At 37.3% G+C, this 23,211-nt stretch overlaps 1 pseudogene across 1 annotated transcript; it reads left to right on the top strand.

The window, feature by feature from the left end:
* The first annotated feature begins 1,052 nt into the window (after nt 1–1,052).
* LOC143587246 (F-box/FBD/LRR-repeat protein At1g13570-like) lies at nt 1,053–2,510 on the top strand (annotated as a pseudogene). Its single transcript, XR_013144847.1, has 4 exons — nt 1,053–1,691; nt 1,767–1,871; nt 1,958–2,110; nt 2,187–2,510. The product of XR_013144847.1 is annotated as an F-box/FBD/LRR-repeat protein At1g13570-like (transcript).
* The last annotated feature ends 20,701 nt before the right edge of the window (nt 2,511–23,211 follow it).

Raw genomic sequence — 23,211 nt, 5'->3', positions numbered from 1 at the left:
TCTTTCCATCTATTTCCTTTCCTTTCTCTCCTTAAGTGGAGCTCGGGAACGCAGCGTTAACGTTATTTTTACGAAATTAGTAAGATAACGTCAAAATTAGTGCCATTTCATTTTTGCCCACACATATATACATTATATCACACATATATACATTATATGCGTGCACAATGTGAATTAATAAAACCTTTTTAAAAACCTAAAAAAAAAAGAAAAAAGAAAAAAAAGATACTTGATTTGAAATTTGAACCCTAACCCCATTCATTATGGTTTATACTTGACGCTGGTGGTGGCTGGGTATGCTTCTCACATAACATAAATCCTATCAATTGCCAACAGGTATCCATGACTACATTTGTTTTCTTTTGTTTTGTTACATTGGAGTATTTGCAATTGTCTGAAATCATGTTTGACCTTTTAATAAATTATGAGGATTTACATTACTACATGAGATATTTTGTAGGTATAATAAGGGGTGGCTATAAACCGGGTAAGACCCACGAGACCCCGGATCAGACCAGGTTACTTACTCTAGAGTCGGTTCCCGGGTCGTAAGAGTTCTATTAAACGGGTCCACGTCGGTCTCGTGGGTCTGACCATTTTCTTTTTACATAAAATGGGTATGACCCGCCAGACCGATCAGGCCCCCATTATTTACAATAGGGTTGGTTCCTAGGTTTATGAGAATAACGCTAAACGGGTCTGGGTTGGGTCTGACGAATTTAATCAAAGTTCACATTATCATAGTACTCTTGGTTCTGATTTTGTTTGTTTCTATACATTTGGAGGGGCATCATTGGGTGGGGCTTCGATGCCCCCCAGTGCCCACGTGGCGCTGCCGTGGCACTGTGGAGGGGCATCGATGCCCCTCATGTTTTGTTCTTGTTTTCTGAAGTTCTCATGAATTCTCTTTATTCATGCGGTCACATTTTACAGATTGACAACTACTATGTTCGATATTCATAACAATGTTTGCGGAGTCGTGTTATTTTAAAATCCGACGATTAGGTGTTATGCTTCGTCCGTGTGTATATTAAACTTAGTTAGCTTATTTTGCAGCGAACAAGAATATCATAAGATGGATATGATCAGCAAGCTTCCCCTAGGCGTAATAGAAACCATCTTATGTTTCCTACCAATTCAAGAGGCTGCAAGTACAAGTATTCTCTCTAGAGAATGGAGGTACCGTTGGATCACAATCCCTAAACTTGCGTTTATTGAGCGTACGTTTCAAGTATCGGCTGCTGGGGACGAGCTGTCCGATTTAGAGCAAACGTATGGCACACCAAGTAAAAGGAGAGAAATGGCCAAGAGGTGTAAACTTTTCTATGCTATATACCAAGTTCTGCTTATGCACGAGGATCCAATACTTGAGTTTACTCTTTCTATGGAAACAGACGGCTCCTGTGTTGAGATTGACCACATAATACTTCGTTTGTCGAAGAAAAACACTGTCAAAATATTAAAACTTCATTTTTTGTATGGGGGATCTAATTGGTACAGGTTACCCTTATCTTTCTTCTCGTTACATCAGTTAACGGATCTGTATCTTAATGGTTGTGTTCTTGACCGTCAACCATCATCCAATGTATTTGGTAGCCTTACAACTTTAAATTTGCAATAAAATAAAGATATGTGACAAAGCGCTTCTGCGTCTTTTATCGAGTTGTCCGTTACTTAAGAGATTGACAATAGTAAGTTTATAATAAAATAGAATGTCGATTCTCATGATCTTTCATAACTTAGCTAGATATCCTTATTTTTTGTAGATGAGTGACGTTGATAGTGTTTACGGAGGAGGTTCCTCCATTGCCGATCTCATGGAGTGCATACCAAACGTTGAATATATGTCTGTTTTCTTTTTCATCTTTCTGGTAATTCTATCCGCATGGTATATGCTTGATTATAATTTAGTCTTCTAATTAGTTATTACTGATCTTTATTTTGTTTATGGTGCAAGTGTTTTCTTCCACTTCCGAAAGAGCTTCCAACAACATTGGTCCACCTAAAATGCTTGTGCATGGAATTGGTATGGTTTAGTCACAAAAATGCGGTACCTTTTCTTGTTCTTTTGCTTAAAAGCTCCCCAAACCTCGAGAAACTTAAGCTAGAGGTAAACAACAAGAATCTATATATTTTACTAGTTTTGATTCTCGTCAAAATACACTCACACAATACACTTGATGTAGCTTTCTGCCGATGGATTGTTTGATGAATCTGAGATGGCCTCCATTACACTCGAAGGCTATTCAGATATCATGTTGGAGCATCTTAATGAATTAGAGATTTTAGATTTTAGCAACAAGGAGAACGAGTTAGCTGTTGTAAAGCTTATTTTGGCCAAGTCACCTGTGCTGAAGAAGGTGAGGATATATCTATGGGACGAGTTTGATGAGGATGTAAAGTTGCAGATTTCAGAAACACTTTTAAGCTTCCGGTGCGCATCACCTGTGGTAAAAATCATTATTAGTTGAAATTAGATCAGTAAGTGCACTTGAAGGCTTGTTCTTTTTTTTTTTGACTGTTTAGTGAAATGAACAATTTTATTTTGTTTAGATACTGAATTTATAGACCCAACAATGCAATCAGGGGTTGATGGTTAACCTTTATAGTGGATTAATCTACTGAAAGATTGCAGCATGTAATGCTTATCTGTAAATGGAAAAATTTAAAAAGTATATTTTTCTGAAACAGTATATTGATACACTCATTATTTAGTTAGAAGAAAGTTTCTTTCTTTGATTCATTAGTTTTTAAAAAGCAAATAGTTGCATTTAGGGCTTTGTGCTTTTACATGCTTGGTGATTAGGCTGTAAACGAACCGAACGTCAGCGAACCGTTGGTGGGAAGTTCGTCTATGTTCGTGCGTTTAATTAATGAACGAACATGAACAAAGAATTTTGTTTGGTAAGCATGCTAAATGAACAAACACGAACAGAGGCCGCACTCTTTTAATTGTGTTCGTGAACGTTCGGTAATGTGTTCGTTTAGGTTTGTTCCTTGATGTTGTTCTTTAACGTGTCCGCCTATCTTTGTTTACATATATATATTTGCTTATTAGAATTTTGTTAGTATGATTTTTATTAATTTATATATTTTTTACTAATACTATTAATATGTTAAGTTTTTTTTGGATAGTATGTGTATTTCCAGATTTTTGGGTGATTTCGTGTTGATTTAATGATTATATAACTCTCAAATTAATATGTTTGTTTAACATTTGTGTTCGTTAGTGTCTCGCTGCGTTCGTTTTTAAAATTAACGAACGAATATGAACGAATACTAACTAGCTCAATTTCTTAACGAACGAACAAGGAGTAGAAATTTCGTTCGGTAAAGTGTTCATGAACTGTCCGTGTGTTCAGTTCCTGTTCAGAATTGTCCTTTTGTATGGCAAAAGTTTAACGGACAAACAGGAAAAATGTTTCGTTTGGTTCGAAATAAAGGTTTGTTTTCTTTCACAAAGAATTTACTTTGGATAACTAGGTTATTATAATACTCAGTAATAAGTAAATTGTAGAGCCTTCTATCATGCTATTAATAGTGCTTGCTTAAGAATTCATACCTTTACATCGGGGTGTAACATGCAGAGCTTCTCACGTGCTACTAAAGATTGGCTCGTTAAAACTTTAAACCGACATGAGCTTATATAAGCCTGAGTCAAGCTCGTTTAATACCGAGTTTGAGCCCCAGCTAGAAATTTCTAGAATATTAAATTTGCAACCTAATTGTTAGTGTAGATATTGAAGGGTTAAAGTAAACTTGTATTAGTTTGGGTGAAATACGGCACCATTAGAAGTTATAGTTTATAGTCTAAAATGTATTGTAAATTCTTGTAAATTAGAACCGCCGACCACCGTTATGTAAACTTGTAAATTGTTCATCTAAGAGACTAAGAAGACACACAATTTTTTGTAAGGAACTCGTGCTGAACCGAAGCCTCAACCATCGTTAACGGATTAGTTGGTTTATTCTGCAGGGAAGACCATGTAACATTTGTTTATATGTCTTGTCATTCTCTTTGTCAACGATTTTGTAGCACGAATTTCCTATATGAATAGAGAGCGTTTTTATTTATATTATTGTTCATTTTAATATAATATGACACATTTTCCCTACGTAAACAACTATAGTTGGTGAGATCATAATCCCAAAAATTTTACATGGAGTTACATATTGTCGTGTGCAGTCTAGTGCCCCACTCGAGGGTTATCATGGAACTAGAATGAAAAATCTAATGAACCAACCCAAGCAAGGGTCATGGTTTCATTAATCAAGTGTGTTATACATTAATTTGCAATGGAATATATATATATATATATATATATATATATATATATAGGACAGAAAACATGGGAATAAGTCAAAATTTATTTTAGGTGTTAATAATTATAATAACAAATATTTATAACAAAAGCTGAATTATCAGTTTTATTTAATGTTTCCAATTATTCGCTTACTTTACCTAGAAATGGATTTACTGAGCTTGAACAAGCCTCTTTAATAGTAAAAATCAATGAGGGTGGTATTTCATTGACAAATATAAACCTTTAAACACCTGGTTTTGAAGGGGATGTTTTTGTTCCAAGTCTCACATACAATAATGATTGAACAGAAAGTCATCGTTTAAAAAAAGATTATAAAAAACTCAATTCATAAACTGATTACAAGAACTAATTTATTCCAGTATTATGGTACCGACCATTGTATGTCGACATGATGCGGGACCCCAAAGGAGCACAACTTGATCCAACCCTTGATCATTTCCTTAATCCTAAGGCTACATATTATTGTCGGTATCTTAGATATACGAACTAAATTTCTACGGAAAGTGAATCCGACAACTGACACTTCCCACAATACTCTCTTCTATTAGGCTATGTATAGTGAAGGAGCTATAAATTGGGACGAATTGCGACACGTGGCGTCCAGTCAGCAAATGATTGGGTTTTGATTTTGAGTGTAATGTTGTTGTAGCCCCTCACAATCACGTCACTTTTTTTTAATTATTATTTTCTTTTTATAATTAAACTAAACAAATAAAAACCCATTAAATTAAATAATTAAATAAATATACATTAAAGATAAAAAAATATACAAAAAAAACTAATATCCATAATATTAATGCATTTTTTCAACTCGTCGTGGTTGCAATAATGCGGCCTTTCGTGTAACCCGTCCGCTTTGAGGGATTCACAGTCTTTTTACATTTATCGCAATTCCAACGTCTGGGCAAGCTTTTCATAGTGTTTGTCGGTTTTTTCATGCTAGTGGCGAGTTCCACGGTCGGGTTTCGAAACGACTGAACACCTCGTTTAGATGTTTGACTTCTTCACTGGCTGCCGTATTGAATCATGACGACGACGAACCCTCGCCTTTTTTTGTATTCTTTTTTCTTGTCTTCCCGCGGGGTCGAGCCAACTCATGTACTTCGTCTTCGTCGTCGTCTAAATTAACCGCATCATGTTCGTCAATGAGGTTGAAGTTACGAGCATCGAAGGGTGTTGTTGGTGTGCTTGGATTTGCCGAAGACGATGTCCTCGACTTTTTTGACGCTCGGGATGATGCACCGCTCGTCGAGCGATCAGAAAGGTGGGTGCCCCATTCCATTTCGGGCATACATTGAGTTTTTCCTAACAACTTAAATGCTTAAACGTTGTCCCGATCCGCCCTTCGGGTTGCCCTTGAGTTCGAAAGTCGCTTAACACTTTATATTGGATGTCGGTGTCGTTTTGTCCGCTACTTAAACCGCAATCACGCAAGCGGTGGTATATCCCGACAATTTTTTGGCATTCGGAATTATCGACCTTCCAATGGGCTTAAACCGCTTTTTTACCTCGGTATTCTTCCAGTTTACCCGTTAGCACGAGCCAAGCTTCAAATCCTTTCCTCCAAAATACTCCGACGGCTTGAAACTTAGCTACAAATTAAGATTATTTTTCACAGTTAATATAAATTTTTAATACACACTAAATAAAGTTATATAAATACTTAATATTAAAAAACTTACCAACATCGGGATCCTCCTAAATGACGACCCAAGCTCTTGTGAGGGCTACTTCCTCATCCTCGGTCCATTGCTTGTATGGTGTCATAATATAGAATCATAAGTAGTTGAGGTAACGGTACAGACATAAAAATGATAAGGACATGGTGGATACGCCGCTGGTGCATCCTATATATAAGTGCCCTTATCGGATTTTCATTTGGAGCGTTGCTTCAAATATTCAAAGTTCTGTATTATGACTAGTTTTAATCATATTAAAAATTTCTTTTCCTCCAAATTTTATAGTGTTGTTATAGTATTCTTTAATTTCAGGACGAAATTCCTTAAAGTAGGGGAGACTGTATCAACTCGGATCTTTTCGTATAATATTTCATTCAGTACCCGACCCGTTTCGATGTTTGGCTTATTTATTAAATAAAAATATCGCGTTTTTCGAGATGATTAATTATTAATATATTATTGTTTAATTAATTATATAAAATATAACTATAACTTTTAATGCTTGGCAAAAATTACCCAAACATGAACTTTTATCTCTTTATGCATCCAACCTCAAACCTTGGGGCCTAAACTGCAACTTTCTAATACAACCCATCAAGAAATCTGGTTAACCCAAATACCGACCCGATATCATCAACCCGATTAACAATTGGGATTACTTGGACCTAAATTCTTGTTATTATTTTTTTATTAAGAACTTATACTATTCATTTAATTGATTTAGCTACTACAAAGCGATTACAATAATGTGGCAGGCAAACGGACAACAAGCTGCGCCGCAACCCCCTTTTGAACAACAAAGCCAATCCTACTAAAAATAAAGTTTTGGGACCTAGGAGCTGAAGAGGTTCCGTGTACGACATGCTGAACCCTATTAAAAAGGTTCACAGCCTCTGGGGCCAGAAAACCAAATGTATCAAAAGCAAATGGGAGAAAAACATGTTGATTCTCTAAACAAGCTTTCTCGTGTTTAACAACTTTGCCCGATTCAGCCTTCAACGCAGCCTGACCCGCAATAAACCCACGGTCCCTGAGCCCAACAAGAGGAGACACTCCTGTAAGATCCACACAGGCGTGTTTCCCCCCTGCCCACCCGAACACAAGAATATCAGCTGGTCGTAAAGTAGACCCCTTCAAGAGGATCCGTGAGAAAGTTAACAGGGGCTTCCCTTTTAGCAAAAATCCCTGCCCGTTTAAGAACATCACACATAACACCCCTAACCAAATCATGTATGCATTTAAAGCCAGACAATTCTTTGCAATGCACTGCATGGTCTCCAAAAGAATCCAAACAGGCCTTGCGACAAATTGGGCAAGGCTCATCAGTCGGGAACATATGGATCATTAACCGGTACTTAAGGATAGCCCGATACTCCAAACCCTACATATGTTGGCCCAATCCTTCAATGGGGATGGTCGTTAGAAAATCCTGAGCCCGAGGAGCCCGAAGGCATTCAAACACCGTCTTTTGGTGAGGGGATAGATCAAACTTCACTTCTAAACTCTGGGCGATTCCACTAAATAAGGCACTCACAACATGTTGGGCTTTAGGGGGGCGGTGTCCTTAATAGAGAACCCGCTAAGATCAAAATCTGGAAGTGAAGTACATAAACAATCCATCGCACACCCATAATCAGAATCCAACCCATAAATATCACAACCCCGAAGAATATGGTCTTGCAAACACCACGATTGTGCTATCGAAGCCACAAAAGCATATGTAGATACATCCTCAGCCGAACATAGACCCAACCCCCCAAAACGGGTAGGTAGTGATGCCAAACTCCATTGGAGATCCCCGAAGAATGGACCCCCCACAAACCATGATGTCCTCAATCGCCCTTCGAAGGCCATTATCAAAAATAGAAACAACCTCCCCCACATACATAGGTTGGCACGTTCTCAAACCGAACAAAAGCTTTGCGACTCCCATACATGAGCGAAGCAAAAGAAGCTCGCATTGAGGATCCCGAAGTCTGGGAAGACAGTTCATCAGTTCCACAGCGCTAGATGCCCTTTTCATAGCCAAACTGCTGATAAACCCCGCATCCCGGCTTACAGCACCACCAAGGAGTTTCGCACCCAACACCGGCCTTCCAATACCGCAAGGGAACAACCCCTCCTGCACTTTAACCCCATTGCATGTTGGCCAAAATAACTCTGTTTTCTTAACGTTTAATTCAAGACCCAAACGAGGCCCATCGGACCTGATAATATCTAAGGCTTTGGCCACCTCGCTAGTGTCCCTGATAATTATACCATCATCCAAGTACCAAGCATGAAAGAGAAGCTTGTACTGATCTTTGATTTGGTGAACAAGCGGGTGCAAAACTAAGGCAAAAAGGAGAGGCCCAAGAGGGTCCCCCTGTTGAACCCCGGTGGTGGATTTAATGTAAGTATCACCCACATATAACCTAGCCGACTGCTCATATAAAAAATCCACCCAAATAGAAATACAAGGACATCGACTCCGGACCTCATGGAAGTTGAATCAAATATTTTTATGGAAATTGAATCAAATATTGTGTTAAACATACTTAACTCGGCCTACCGACATCAATAATATGGTAAATCGATCAAACCTTATTCGTTTTCTTAACATACAATAGCCGACCCTAACCCTAGAGCGATATACATATAAACGATTATAATAACAAAATTAAACTTCCAGACATCTTCTCCTTACCCTAGCCGTCATTAACCCTCAAACCGATTGGATTTTCATCGTGGTTTGCACGTCCGTTCATCTCGAAGTATAGCCGGCCGTTTTAATCAATAATTAACCCTTCGTATATCGTCGTATAAGGTAATTAAACACATGGTTTTGCTCGTTGTTATCCACTGATCAGTAGGTCTATGATCAATCGGCCAATCACCTAAAGATTTGGCCGATTGATCGATCTAGGGTTCATAAGCTTAATGGGTGCTTGCCTGCGCTGTTTATAGTTTTTTTGTTTGCGTGTTTGTAACAAGGTACAAGCCAGCCCTGTTGGCTGGTGTAGTGATGTTTAAGACTTGGGTGGCTGGGGGCGTGGGGTCGAGACACCCCCCCCCCCCCCCCCGTATTTTTTTGTGTTTTTTGAGTTTTAATCCATTTAATTATTTTATTAATATATATTTAATCAATCTAATTATAATACAAATATTATAAATATATTATTTAATCAGTGTTTTAAAAAACCGACATTTTAACTCGTAGTTTTCCGAATCTCGGCTAGAATTATATATATATATATATAACAGTTATTAAGAATTAATAAATGATTTTAATAAGGTTTTAATATTGAAGATTTAAGAAGGGTTTTTGATTTAAAGTATATACTATAAATATATCTTATTGTTTTAAAATTTTTGGACAAATAATTTCATAAACAAGTATTTTATATAAATTATCATAACTTTAATTAAAAATAATACTTATAATAAGAAAAGGATTTATGCTTTTATTTGTGAAATGATTGTAATTATCTTTTTATAGAATCAACGTTAGAAAACTTGTTTAAACTCTTGTTTTCCTGTCTCAAATATACTTTCATTTTATTAGATCATTTTTTAACTCGTAGTATTTCTCGATTACCAATACTTAGGGATTTTCCGTTGATACATCGCGACAAGCATAACTCATAATATTTGTTTCTTTATCATCCTCCAACCTTTGCTTATTTACTAAGGTGAGTATCTCACTCCCCTCTTTTTACTCATTTTATAATGTTTGGGGACATATGCGTTCGTAGATATTTTACTATTATTTAATACTCAAACTTGCAACTGTTAGTCTTGCGTGTTTAACAATTTATGCCTAACGTGTTATCTGCTTATATGCTTTACTTTAATACATTTCAAAGAGGTCCAACATATCCTCAAACTAGTATGATTATACGCCCGTTGTGTTAGCCATCGTTCAGTTCATCTAGCATCGAGCTTACCGACAACATAATTACTTGGTTATTGGTTAAATTCTTTATCTCACTTGACACAGTTTGCTCTTTTATATTATTATTATTATTATAGCGTCTTAAATCTGGTGTTTTAATCACTCAACCTAGTGTTGACAAAACCTATGTGTATTTTTAACGCATATGCATGTCATCGTTTGATTTGATTCTCAAGCTTGTTTTGAAGAAAACTTAGGATTGCATGCTAGAGAGAAGAAACAAGAATTTAAATTTTATTTTTGTCTTTACTTATCTTAGTTATGGTTTATGTACTTGGTATTTGAAAATTGTTGGATTTATTTAATTTAATAGATATTATAATTTTAATTATTTCATGATAATACCTTGAGAGCTGTGAGCAATCAGCTCTCGCCCCGACATTTCAGCCTTAGGTTGGGGTGTGACACTGTTATACTGCAAAAATAAAAAAAAATAAAAACAACCCAAGTGGTATGAAGTGTTGAAGCCACATAAAATTCGAAAAAAAAATCCAATATATATATATATATATATTAAAAGTAATAAACTATTCATTTCAGTAATGTTAGCTTTCCAAGTTGCAATTTCACTATATAGATTAATAATATCATTTTATATAGAAAAATATCTAACTTGTCGCAATTTCATCCGGGAAGTAGCCAATCAAAATCAGTCAAATAAACCCTAGACCCTAAATCATTTAAAACCCACAGTCCATTTCAGAGCACCATATCGAACTTGTAACAATATCCAAATTCTCCATTTTAGAACTCTAAATCATTTAAAACCCACTGTTGATTAAACTTAAATCGATGAAGATATTGATTACCCAACAACAGAATATATAGTAGATCGTTTATATATGATAATACCTGAAATACGCGTGAGATTTCACATCCATTCAAAACACAAAAAGAATGTATAAATGTAGCATTGATTGTAGAAACTCTATGACAATTGAATGGTGGAAGACAATGGTGTATATCAGATGAAATAGAGAGGAGTAGTTAAGGTTTTGTGTCAATTAATTTAGAAATTGCTCTTCCAATTGTAATGGGCGAAGAAAGTGTATATCGGTTTTAACATTGGAATTTTTTTATTTTTGATTTATTATAATAGATAGAAATTCTATAGATGAATGATATTTTTGGAAAACAGTCAATTGAACCAATAGAAGGTGTTAATGTAACATCATGAAAATATCGGGACAACACTACCAAGTTTCCAAAGTCAAGGGACCAAAAATGTCAAAAATTTAAAGCCTTATGGTTTAAAATGAAAATTTTGATTTCCTGACCCATCGCGATACGCGATGGATCAGAAGAGGAAGCTATCACGTACCGCGATGGGTTGTCTGATAATGAGACACGTGGCACAACGTTTGCCACGTGGTGACACGTGGCAGACCTACGTGATGAGTGTCGCGACCTACGTCGCGATACGCGACTGGCCAAGAAATGGCCATCGTGTATCGCGATGACCTTGCTTATTTTTCCTATAAATAGCAAGGCCGGGTTCTTCACAACTCACACCCAGATCAAGCTTACCTTTCTCTCTCTAACATCTCTCTAAACCTTGGGAAGCGTGCCCTCGAGGGTAAAACGTGCCCATAATCCTCAAATCCCATTCCCGATTTCTTGATATTCGTGCCACTTATAAAACGACATACCAAAGAAGAAGGTGTTACAATCCCAACGATCCATTTTGTAAGGCGTGCCGACGTGAGAAGGAGTGTTGGGCCTCGATAAGCGTGCCGAAGGAGAATATTGATCAAAGAGTCATGAAAGACGAAGTGTTGCTCGATTGGGTAGGCTTTGATAAGCCAAGAAAAAGTAGGCATAATGCCCGAATAAAATAATAATAAAATATTGAAAAGGCTTAAAACCCTAAGTCGAGGTTATACTCGATACATTGATAAATTAAAGAACATATAACAAAGAAAAGAAAAGAAAGAAAAGAAAGAGATATAAATGTTTATATATATGTGTGATTATATATATATAATAATTCTTTGTTATAAATTATTACTTAAGTAATAAATAACTATTCTTAAATAATAAATAGATGTACGTTTCTTATAAAAGACGAAATGTAAGAAAATAAGATTAACTATAGGTTGTCTTATAAAAGAAAGAAAGAAATATATTTTTAAACTAAAGGTTTAAAAAGAAAGAAAATACTTTTTAACTAAAGGTTTTAAAGTAAAGATTTGAACTAAAGGTTCATCGAGGTAAAGATTATAAAGACTAAAGATCTTAAGCCGAATTGTATATCCAACTAACAAAAAGTTATACTCGTACTATAGGTGCGGGATAGCAACGGGAAAGACCCTTGGACGGTGTTTGAAGCCGATCCAAATCAAAGAAGGTGAATACGCCCCAAACTTTACAAACTTGTTTTAAAACGAGTCAAATGTGTTACATGAAAAAGGTTTACATGAGACTACGTGTCTCTAAAAACATTTATAAACAAGAGTATAAACCTTGCCCTCAGGCTGTAGTATACGTTTTTCTGGATCCTTATATATGTGGTAAAATGCGGTGTGCACATCGCACCACACTTGGTTATAGTCACGCTCGCCTGCGGGGATTAATGACCATGTGCATAGTTATGGTACCCAAGTAATGTTGAACGCTGCGTGTTTGCTGGGGTACTTTGTGTAGAGACTTGCGTTTATAAATTGTATTATTTTAAAACTTGATTATTCCTAAGCCACGATGGGCCGGACCCAAGTTATGTCTCGAGGGGTAATCAATAGAAAGAAAATATTTTAGCGTCAGCATATTCACCAGCATTCGTTGTTGACGTATTTTCTTAACATTTTGGAGGTGACTAAAGCTAGAGCTTGGAAAGACGAAGTGCTCAAGATATCCGTTGGCTCGGATCTTTTTGTATAAACTTAAATATTAAAATGGTGATTTGTAATTAAACAAGTAATACTTTTGTTATAACTTAAAACGGATATTTTATAATCCCGTCTTTTGTAATATAAATATTATATTTTAAATTCACATGTTTCAAAAGACTTCCGCTTTAACACGTAACTCATGATTTATTTGTAAAAGTGATACCAACTGTTGGTCGTACTCCCATGCCTAAGATGGGGGGTGTGACGGGTTGGTATCAAAGCCATCGATCTTAGCGAATTAGGTATTAAAAGATAATACCTAAGCTTCGATCCAAGTATAGGAAAAATATTTTATTACTTTTTTATTTGAGTAAGTATAAGATAGGCTGGTAACATTTTCTTTCCCTCTTCACTCTAAACCACCCAACATTATATGTCTTTCAATAAAATGATGGAGAATTATGAACGTAGAGCAAAACGAGCTGGAATCACTGAACCCTTTCCAAAAGATAACATGAGTGAAGATTATTATGAAGCCTTCTTTAACCCCGATGTAGAACATGACCAAACCAAACCAATATATTTTCCCGGAACCAAGCATTACCCAGTTAATCTACCTAATAGTCCACCTATGTAAAGAAATGATCCCCCAAGACACTCGAGCTACCATCCCACAAGCATGCCTATGTACTACCCCTCCGAGATCCCAACATACCAACCATCCGAAATTCCCACATATCAACCATCAGATATTCTGCCATACTATCCATCTGAGGTCCCAACATACATACCACCAAATCCTCATCCATCATACACTTTCCTCGCGTAAGCAAATAAAAGAAGAACCAAGGTCTCCCTCTTCAGATTGGATGCAATGCCATTCTGATCAGCGACGATGGCATACAGGAACATCAACTTTCGACGACGTGAATTCTCACCCAATCCTTCTGAAGGATCATCCCGCAAGCCGAGGATGAGAGTTATGATGCCGTATGAAAGTTTCCACATGCCCTCAATGACGAAGGTGACTTCTCAACTAATGGAGGAAGAAGACCCTGATGAAGAAGAGGATCCGGAAGAAGAATCGGAAGAAGATCCTGAGGAAGAGTACCCGGAGAATCCCAATGAAGTAACATCACCAACGGAGGAGCCGTTCTCCCACCAGATTCCAAGTTATGGTTCCGTCGATCCTTATGTGCAATATCTCAAGGAACTCAAGAACCACCATACCAAGGTGAGATCCCATCAATTGAAGACAAAGCAAATGAAATATGTGAGCAGAACGAGGCTACCGAAGCTTTCTTCAATTATCAATCCGATGTGACCGCATCTCCTTACCCAGACCCAAGGAACCATTATGATGTAGTGATGATGGGTTATCGCGATCCACCTCCAAAGTATGGGTACCCAAACGAGATCCCTCAATCACAGGAAGAACACTTGTACCGAGCCTTGCATGAGACTGATGACCTTAAGAAGAAGATATCAGTGAATGAGAAAAAGAAGAAGATAGGAGACAAGCTTCTTCGGAAATGTAACAAATTGACCAAGGTGGTGAAGAAGTTTATGAAAGATTAAAGAAATGAGATGAAAGAAGAATGAGTGTGTAAGAGTTATGTGTGTGTTAAATGTAATTTCTTTGTAATGTGTAATATGTATAATAAGGATAGGTACATATATATCAAGTGAACGATATATATATATATATATATATAGAGGAAGGTTAAAATAAGAAGGAAAACTTTTATGAGAAGCGTAGGAAATGATCTTGACCGTTGGATTAATTATAACACACAGGGGTATATTTGTCCAAGTATTTTTTTTATTTGGTAACAGATTTGGTATTTATCCTTAATTGCAGCCTATCTTTTATGCTTGAAATCGGCGAGGGCTCACTCAACCAGAACCATATGCATATAAAGTGTTCATATAGTGTTCACATCCATAAATTGATTAAAACAATAATTTCATATAGTGTTCGTCATACAATCAATAATAATTACAGGTATGGTCTCCAATTGATTAGCATCTAGACATAATTTTTTAGATTCAAACACCACCAGATCCAAATATGAGATGAGTCCCAGATGGCGATGCTGAAGCAATAATTGGATATGGAGGTTTCTCCAGTGGCGCTGAAGCAATAACTGGGTATGAAGATTTCGCCGCGGAACGGCCAACGACGGTCAAGTATGACCTGAATTGGGTCGGCACTGAACATGCCGACAGAGCTGGTACGGGATACGATGAAGAAAGATCTATCACGGGTTGTTAGTAATTAGAATTAGTTGTGTTTCCAAATTCGTTTAATTGAGAATCACAAGAAAGTGTTGAGAAATTGGAATATGTGGGGTTTTTTTTTCTTTATTGTATATATTATGAGGCATAGTTATTATTATAGATAATAGATGGAAGGAGGTTGGATGATCTGTCACTACCACCTGTTGACATCCATAAATTGTTTAGAACACAAAATCATATGTTATAGTGTTTTTCTTTATATACGTATTTTATAGGGCTTTAGTTCAAATAGATTCATTGTGTTTTAGTTAAAGCGTTATGAATGGTTTGTATTATATATTTTATTTAGTTTAAAGTGTTTTTGTTCTTGGTGTTTTTAATGTTGTGTTTTAAATCTGGATCAAAATTTGGTGTTGTTTTTAAATTTTGATTATTATTTGATTTAAAACACACTGTAATATTTCTTTTAATCTTCTTGGTGTTGTTTTTAATTTTAGATTAAAATATGATAATTATAGTTTGATAATGTTTCCTTATATAATATAACACACATGACGATTATGCCCCTAGAGTGTTATAAAACAAGTATTAAAATAAAACACACTTCGAAAAAACACTACAATGAATATTAACCATTAGATCACATAATCCAACTTACCATATCACTTCCTACACTTCTTAGATACACTTCACTTCTTATTTTAACCTCACCCTATATATATATATATATAAATATTGTGAAAATAAATATATATATATATATATATATATATATATATCATGCTATGATATATATATATATTGTGAAATAAATAAAGATGTGTGTTTTAAGAAAATAAATTGTTAAATTCAGATATAAAGAAAAATATTGATAATGTCAAATCAAAGTAACAACATTGAAGCTTCACGAAAAGAAGCAGATAAACGAAAAGAGAAAAGGAAAGAGCATGAAAAAGAACAAGATAAAATACCCGATAAATATATGAACCAATTACAACAAATGATCAAAGATGCCGTTAGAAATGAATATGAAGCTTGATCCCAATCCAGGCAATCTAGAAAATCTCAATCTGTTGAATTTTCCCGAAAATCTGTTAAATCTCGTCCTAGACCTTCTCATATAGAAGAAAGTGTTCATGAATCCAATGTTGATGGTGGAATTAGACAAGAGTTTAAGAAACTTAAGATAAGTGGTTGTTCGTTCAAAGATTTCAAGTATTTTGAACCTAAAGAGTTTCATGGTGATAAAGGATCCATTACGACTGTGAGGTGGCTAGAAGAAATGTAATCGATAGTAATTATAAGCAAGTGCTCCGATCAAGAGAAAATTCAATATTCTGCCCTTATGTTTAAAGGCGAAGCGTTGGAGTGGCGGAACACGTTGATTCTAAGTAGAGGAAGAGAAGTGATGTACAATATGTCGTGGGAAGAATTCAAAGAATTAATAATAGCAAAATTCTGTCCCATGCACGAAACCGACCAGATTCAAACCAAATTTCTCAACCATAAGGTCGTAGGAGCTAACCTTCGCGAGTATAATAACAAATTCCATGAGTACTGTCGCCTCGTTCCCCAGCTGGTTACACCTGAATCCAGCAAAGTTAAACGTTATATAAGGGGATTGCCGCGGGAAATCCGCGACATGGTGAGGTCTCATCTCCCTCAAACTGCTGACTCTGCGATGGAGTTAGCTGGTTATCTTATGGGCGGCCTTGTCCGCAATAAAAAGGAAGACAAAAAGATTGTGTCAACCAACGACCAAAGGAGGATTGGAGGAAACGCCCGATTCAAGGGCAAAGGTGTGGAACAATGCAAGTCCCGATTAAATTCCAACCCTCAATGCAAGACTTGTAGAAGGTATCATAGGGGACGATGTCACTTCGCTCCTTCTTCCACCGCAACTGTCTGTGAATCCTGTCATAGACCCCACCACGCAATGGCCGATTGCTGGAAGAAAAAGATGACCTGCTACAATTGTAAAGAAATGGGGCATTTGAGCTTTGAGTGTCCCAAGAACAAACCCGCGACTGCTGGTGCGGGTGGAAGTGGTCAAGCCAAGAAAGGCAACGCAAGAGTCTTTGTTCTTGGCACTGAAAAATGCTGCTGACATGCCGGAAACCATCACCGGTACGTTTCTAGTCAATGACACCTATGCAAGAGTTTTGTTCGATTCGGGTGCAAATTAAAGTTTAAAGATTATAGCTTTTGTAATCTATTTAACGAACCTTTAACAAAACTAAATAAAACTCTAAGCATCGAGACTGCTAGCGGCGAAATAGTCAAAATCTCTGAAGCCTTTGAAAATGGAAAATTTCTTTTAGCTGGTTATATTCTGCCTATCCAATTGCTACCAATGACTCTTGCTGGTTTTGATATTGTACTTGGTATGGATTGGCTATCCAACAATCATGCTCGTATCATTTGCATTAGTAATACCGTTGAACTTCAAGCCCCTGATAAACAAACCATTCGAATTGAAGGGACAAAGACGCTGGCCAAGTTAGCATAATTTCCATGTTTAGGGCTAACAAATGTTTGAATCAAGGATGCTTAGCATTCATGGCCTACGTCACTGAAGAATCCAAACCAAAAGAAATAAAAGACGTTCCTATCGTTTCTGAATTCTATAATGTATTTCCCGACGAACTTCCTGGAATCCCTCCCGACCGTGAAGTAGAGTTTAGGATCGATCTTATACCCGATACTGCTCCGATCGCCAAAGCTCCGTATCATCTAGCTCCAACCAAAATGAAAGAATTGAAGAAACAACTCTACAAACTGCTTGAGAAGGGTTTTATCCGACCAAGTTCTTCACCATAGGGAGCACCAATCTTATTCGTCAAGAAGAAAGATGGATCTATGAGGATGTGCTACCGAGCCTTAAACAAAGTCACAATCAAGAACCCTTATCCACTCCCTCGAATCGATGATCTCTTTAACCAACTCCAAGGCGCAAGCTTATTTTCCAAAATCGATCTTCGTTCTTGTTACCATAAACTCAAGGTTCAATATGAAGATATTCCGAATTCTGCCTTCCGAACAAGGTATGGACATTATGAGTTCACGGTCATGCCGTTTGGACTTACTAATGCACCAGCTGCGTTCATGGACATGATGAATCGAATCCGTAAGCCTTACTCGGATAAATTTGTTATCGTCTTCATAGAAGACATACTTATTAGTCTAAGGACGATCATGAAAATAACCTCCGAACCTTACTTGAAATACTAAGAACCGAGAAGTTGTACACCAAGTTCTCTAAATGTGAATTTTGGCTTCTTGAAGTACAATTCCCTGGACATGTCTTAAATGTAAATGGTATTCAAGTCGATCCCGCAAAGATTGAAGCAATCTCTAAGTGGGAGATTCCAAAGTCGCCAACCGAGATCCGAGGTTTCTTAGGTTTGGCCGGCTACTATCGAAGGTTCGTTGAAAGCTTTTCTCGTATAGCCGTTCCCATAACTTCTTTAACTCGTAAAATCATCAAGTATGAATGGGGAGTGAAACAACAAGAGGCATTCGATACACTTAAACAAAAGCTCACCCAAGCACCTATACTAGCCTTGCCAGTAGGTACTGAGGATTTTGTAGTCTTTAGTGACGCATCTCATTCCGGTTTGGGATGCGTACTAATGCAACGAAAGAAAGTGATTGCCTATGCCTCTCGTCAACTCAAGGTTAACGAAAAGAACTACATAACTCACGATCTAGAGTTAGGCGCCATAGTGTTTGCTTTGAATCAAGGATGCTTAGCATTCATGGCCTACATCACTGAAGAATCCAAACCAAAAGAAATAAAAGACGTTCCTATCGTTTCTGAATTCTATGATGTCTTTCCCAACGAACTTCCTGGAATCCCTCCAGACCGTGATGTAGAGTTTAGGATCGATCTTATTCCCAGTACTACTTCGATCGCCAAAGCTCCGTATCGTCTAGCTCCAACCGGAATGAAAGAATTGACGAAACAACTCGATGAACTGCTTGAGAAGGGCTTTATCCGACCAAGTTCTTCACCATGGGGAGCACCAATCTTATTCATCAAGAAGAAAGATGGATCTATGAGGATGTGCATTGACTACCGAGCCTTAAACAAATTCACAATCAAGAACCGTTATCCACTCCCTCGAATCGATGATCTCTTTGACCAACTCCAAGGGGCAAGCTTCTTTTCCAAAATCGATCTTGGAACTGGTTACCATCAACTCAAGGTTCAATATGAAGATATTCCGAAAACCGCCTTCCAAACAAGGTATGGACATTATAAGTTCACGGTCATGCCATTTGGACTTACTAATACACCAGCTGCATTCATGGACATGATGACTCGTATCTGTAAGCCTTACTCGGGTAAATTTGTTATCGTCTTCATCGACGACATACTTGTTTACTCTAAGTCAAAGGACGATCATGAAAATCACCTCCGAACCTTACTTGAAATACTAAGAACCGAGAAGTTGTACGCCAAGTTCTCGAAATGTGAATTTTGGCTTCCTGAAGAACAATTCCTTGGACATGTTATAAATGTAAATGGTATTCAAGTCGATCCCGCAAAGATTGAAGCAATCTCTAAGTGGGAGATTCCAAAGTCGCCAACCGAGATCCGAAGTTTCTTAGGTTTGTCCGGATACTATCGAAGGTTCATTGAAAATTTTTCTCATATAGCCGGTCTCCTAACTTCTTTAACTTGTAAAAACATCAAGTATGAATGGGGAGCGAAATAACAAGAGGCATTCGATACGCTTAAACAAAAGCTCACCTAAGCACCTATACTGGCCTTGCTAGAAGGTACTGAGGATTTTGTAGTCTTTAGTGATGCATCTCATTCTGGTTTGGGATGCGTACTAATGCAACGAAAGAAAGTGATCGCCTATGCCTCTCGTCAACTCAAGGTGAACAAAAAGAACTACACAACTCATGATCTAGAGTAAGGCGCCATAATATTTGCTTTGAAGATATGTAGGCACCATATTTGACCAAAAAGAGCTTAACACGCGTCAATGACGATGGATGGAAACTCTGAATTACTACGAATGTGAGATCGTTTATCACGAAGACAAGGCTAATGTCGTAGCCGATGCCTTAAGTCGTAAGGAACATGAGAAACCGAAAAGAGTCCGAGCATTAAGATTAGAACTTCAAATCGACCTCATTGATCAAATCAAATCCGCTCAAACTCAAGCTATCAATGAAAACAAGATTTTCGACGAAAAACGTAACAACACCATTGACTCGCTAGTCAAAGGTGACTATGGTATCCTTAGAATGGGAAATCGAATTTGGGTACCGATCGTCGGAGACTTACGCGAAAAGATCTTAAACGAAGCCCACAAGTCCAATTACATGATGCACCCTGGTAGTGACAAAATGTATCAAAATCACGAATCGAACTACTGGTGGAATGGAATGAAAAAGGATATCGCTTCGCATGTGGCAAAATGTCTAACTTGTTTGAAAGTCAAGGCTGGACACAAAAAGCCTTCGGGATTGCTTCAGGAACCCGAACTTCCCGTATGGAAGTGGGAGTTAATAACCATGGATTTCATCACAAAACTCCCGAAAACGACTCGACAACATAATGCTATTTGGGTGATCGTCGATAGATTAACTAAATCCGCTCATTTCATACCGTCAATGAGTCATACTCAATGGATAGATTAGCGCGTATTTATGTAAACAACATCGTTGCTTTGCATGGAGTACCGCTGTCTATAATTTCTGATTGAGACAGTTGTTTCACGTCTCACTTTTGGAAAAGCTTCCAACAAGCGCTTGGTACAAAGTTAAACCTTAGCACCGCCTATCATCTACAAACTGATGGGCAAAGCAAAAGAACAATTCAAACGTTGGAAGATATGCTCCGCGCTTGTGTGATAGATTAAGGTGGAAGTTGGGATGACCACTTACCCCTAATGGAATTCTCATATAACAATAGTTATCACACGAGTATTCAAGCCGCACCATTCGAGGCATTATATGGACGAAAGTGTAGAACGCCTGTGTGTTGGTCTGGATCTGGAGACAATCAATTATCTGAACCAGAAATAGTCCAAGAAACCATCGACAAGATCTTACAAATTCGAGAACGAATTAAGACGGCACGTGACCGCCAAAAGAGTTACGCCGATGTCCGTCGTAAGCTGTTGGAATTCAATGTTGGTGACAAAGTTCTTTTAAACGTTTCTCCCTGGAAAGGCGTAATTCGCTTCGGTAAAAAAGGAAAACTTAGTCCTCGATTCGTTGGACTCTTTGAGGTACTTGAACGAATTAGTACTGTTGCATACTGGTTGCGACTACTCGAGGAAATTCAAGGGATACACGATGTATTCCATGTTTCGAATATGCGTATATGTTTAGCCGACAAATCTCTATCAATGCCCTTAAAAGATGTAGAAATAAATAAGAACTTAAATTTTGTTGAAAGACCAATTCAAATAGAAGATTCAAAGTTAAAGAAATTAAAGAGACGAACTCTGAAAATAGTGAAAGTGAAATGGGACTCACGAAGGGGGCCCAAATACACTTGGGAACTCGAATCCGAAATTAAGAAGAAATATCCCCACTTATTCTCATGAAGAAATCTTGAAGACGTGATTTATTTCACGGTGGGGAGGATGTAACATCATGAAAATGTCGGGTAAAAAATACCAAGTTTCCAAAGTCAAGGGACCAAACATGTCAAAAATTTCAAATCTGATGGTTTAAAATGAAAATTCTGATTTCCTGACCTATCGCGATACGCGATGGATCAGAAGAGGAACCCATCGCGTACCGCGATGGGTTGTATGAAAATGAGACACGTGGCTTGCCACGTGGCACAATGTTCGCCACGTGGCCACACGTGGCACACCGTTCGCCACGTGTCAACCCGTGGCACAACGTCTGCCACGTGGCGACACGTGGCAGACCTACGTGATGACTGTCATGACCTACGTCGTGATACGCGACGGGCCGAGAAATGGCCATCGCGTATCGCGATGACCTTGCTTATTTTGCCTATAAATAGCAAGGTCGGGTTCTTCACAACTCACACCCAAATCAAGCTTACCTTTCTCTCTCTAACATCTCTATAAACCTTTGGAAGAGAGCCCTCGAACCACCCCGTAAAACGTGCCCATAATCCTCAAATCCCATTCCCAATTTCTCGATATTCGTGCCACTTATAACACCACGTACCAAAGAAGAAGGTGTTACAATCCCGACATCCCGACGATCCATTTTGTAAGGCGTGTCGACGTGAGAAGGAGTGTTGGGCCTCGATAAGTGTGCCAAAGTAGAATATTGATCAAGGAGTCATGAAAGACAAAGCTGCGACGAAGTGCTACTCGATCGTGTAGGGTTTGATAAGCCAAGCAAAGGTAGGTATAATGCCGAATAAAATTATAATAAAATATTGAAAAGGCTTAAAACCCTCAGTCGAGGTTATACTCGATACATTGATAAATTAAAGAACATATAACAAAGAAAAGAAAAGAAAGAAAAGAAAGAGATATAAATGTTTATATATATGTGTGATTATATATATATAATAATTCTTTGTTATAAATTATTACTTAAGTAATAAATAACTATTCTTAAATAATAAATAGATGTACGTTTCTTATAAAAGACGAAATGTAAGAAAATAAGATTAACTATAGGTTGTCTTATAAAAGAAAGAAAGAAATATATTTTTAAACTAAAGGTTTAAAAAGAAAGAAAATACTTTTTAACTAAAGGTTTTAAAGTAAAGATTTGAACTAAAGGTTCATCGAGGTAAAGATTATAAAGACTAAAGATCTTAAGCCGAATTGTATATCTAACTAACAAAAAGTTATACTCGTACTATAGGTGCGGGATAGCAACGGGAAAGACCCTTGGACGGTGTTTGAAGCCGATCCAAATCAAAGAAGGTGAATACGCCCCAAACTTTACGAACTTGTTTTAAAACGAGTCAAATGTGTTACATGAAAAAGGTTTACATGAGACTACGTGTCTCTAAAAACATTTATAAACAAGAGTATAAACCTTGCCCTCAGGCTGTAGTATACGTTTTTCTGGATCCTTACATATGTGGTAAAATGCGGTGGGCACATCGCACCACACTTGGTTATAGTCACGCTCGCCTGCGGGGAGTAATGACCATGTGTATAGTTATGGTACCCAAGTAATATCGAACGCTGCGGTATTTGCTGGGGTGCTTTGTGTAGAGACTTGAGTTTATAAAT

This window comes from Bidens hawaiensis, unplaced genomic scaffold (assembly GCF_021521415.1).
Source record: "Bidens hawaiensis isolate Kalapana, Puna unplaced genomic scaffold, B.hawaiensis_p1.1 tig00035420_1, whole genome shotgun sequence".
NCBI lineage: Eukaryota > Viridiplantae > Streptophyta > Magnoliopsida > Asterales > Asteraceae > Bidens > Bidens hawaiensis.
Note: the sequence above shows the minus strand (reverse complement) of the source record. Positions and strands in the feature narration are given on the sequence as shown.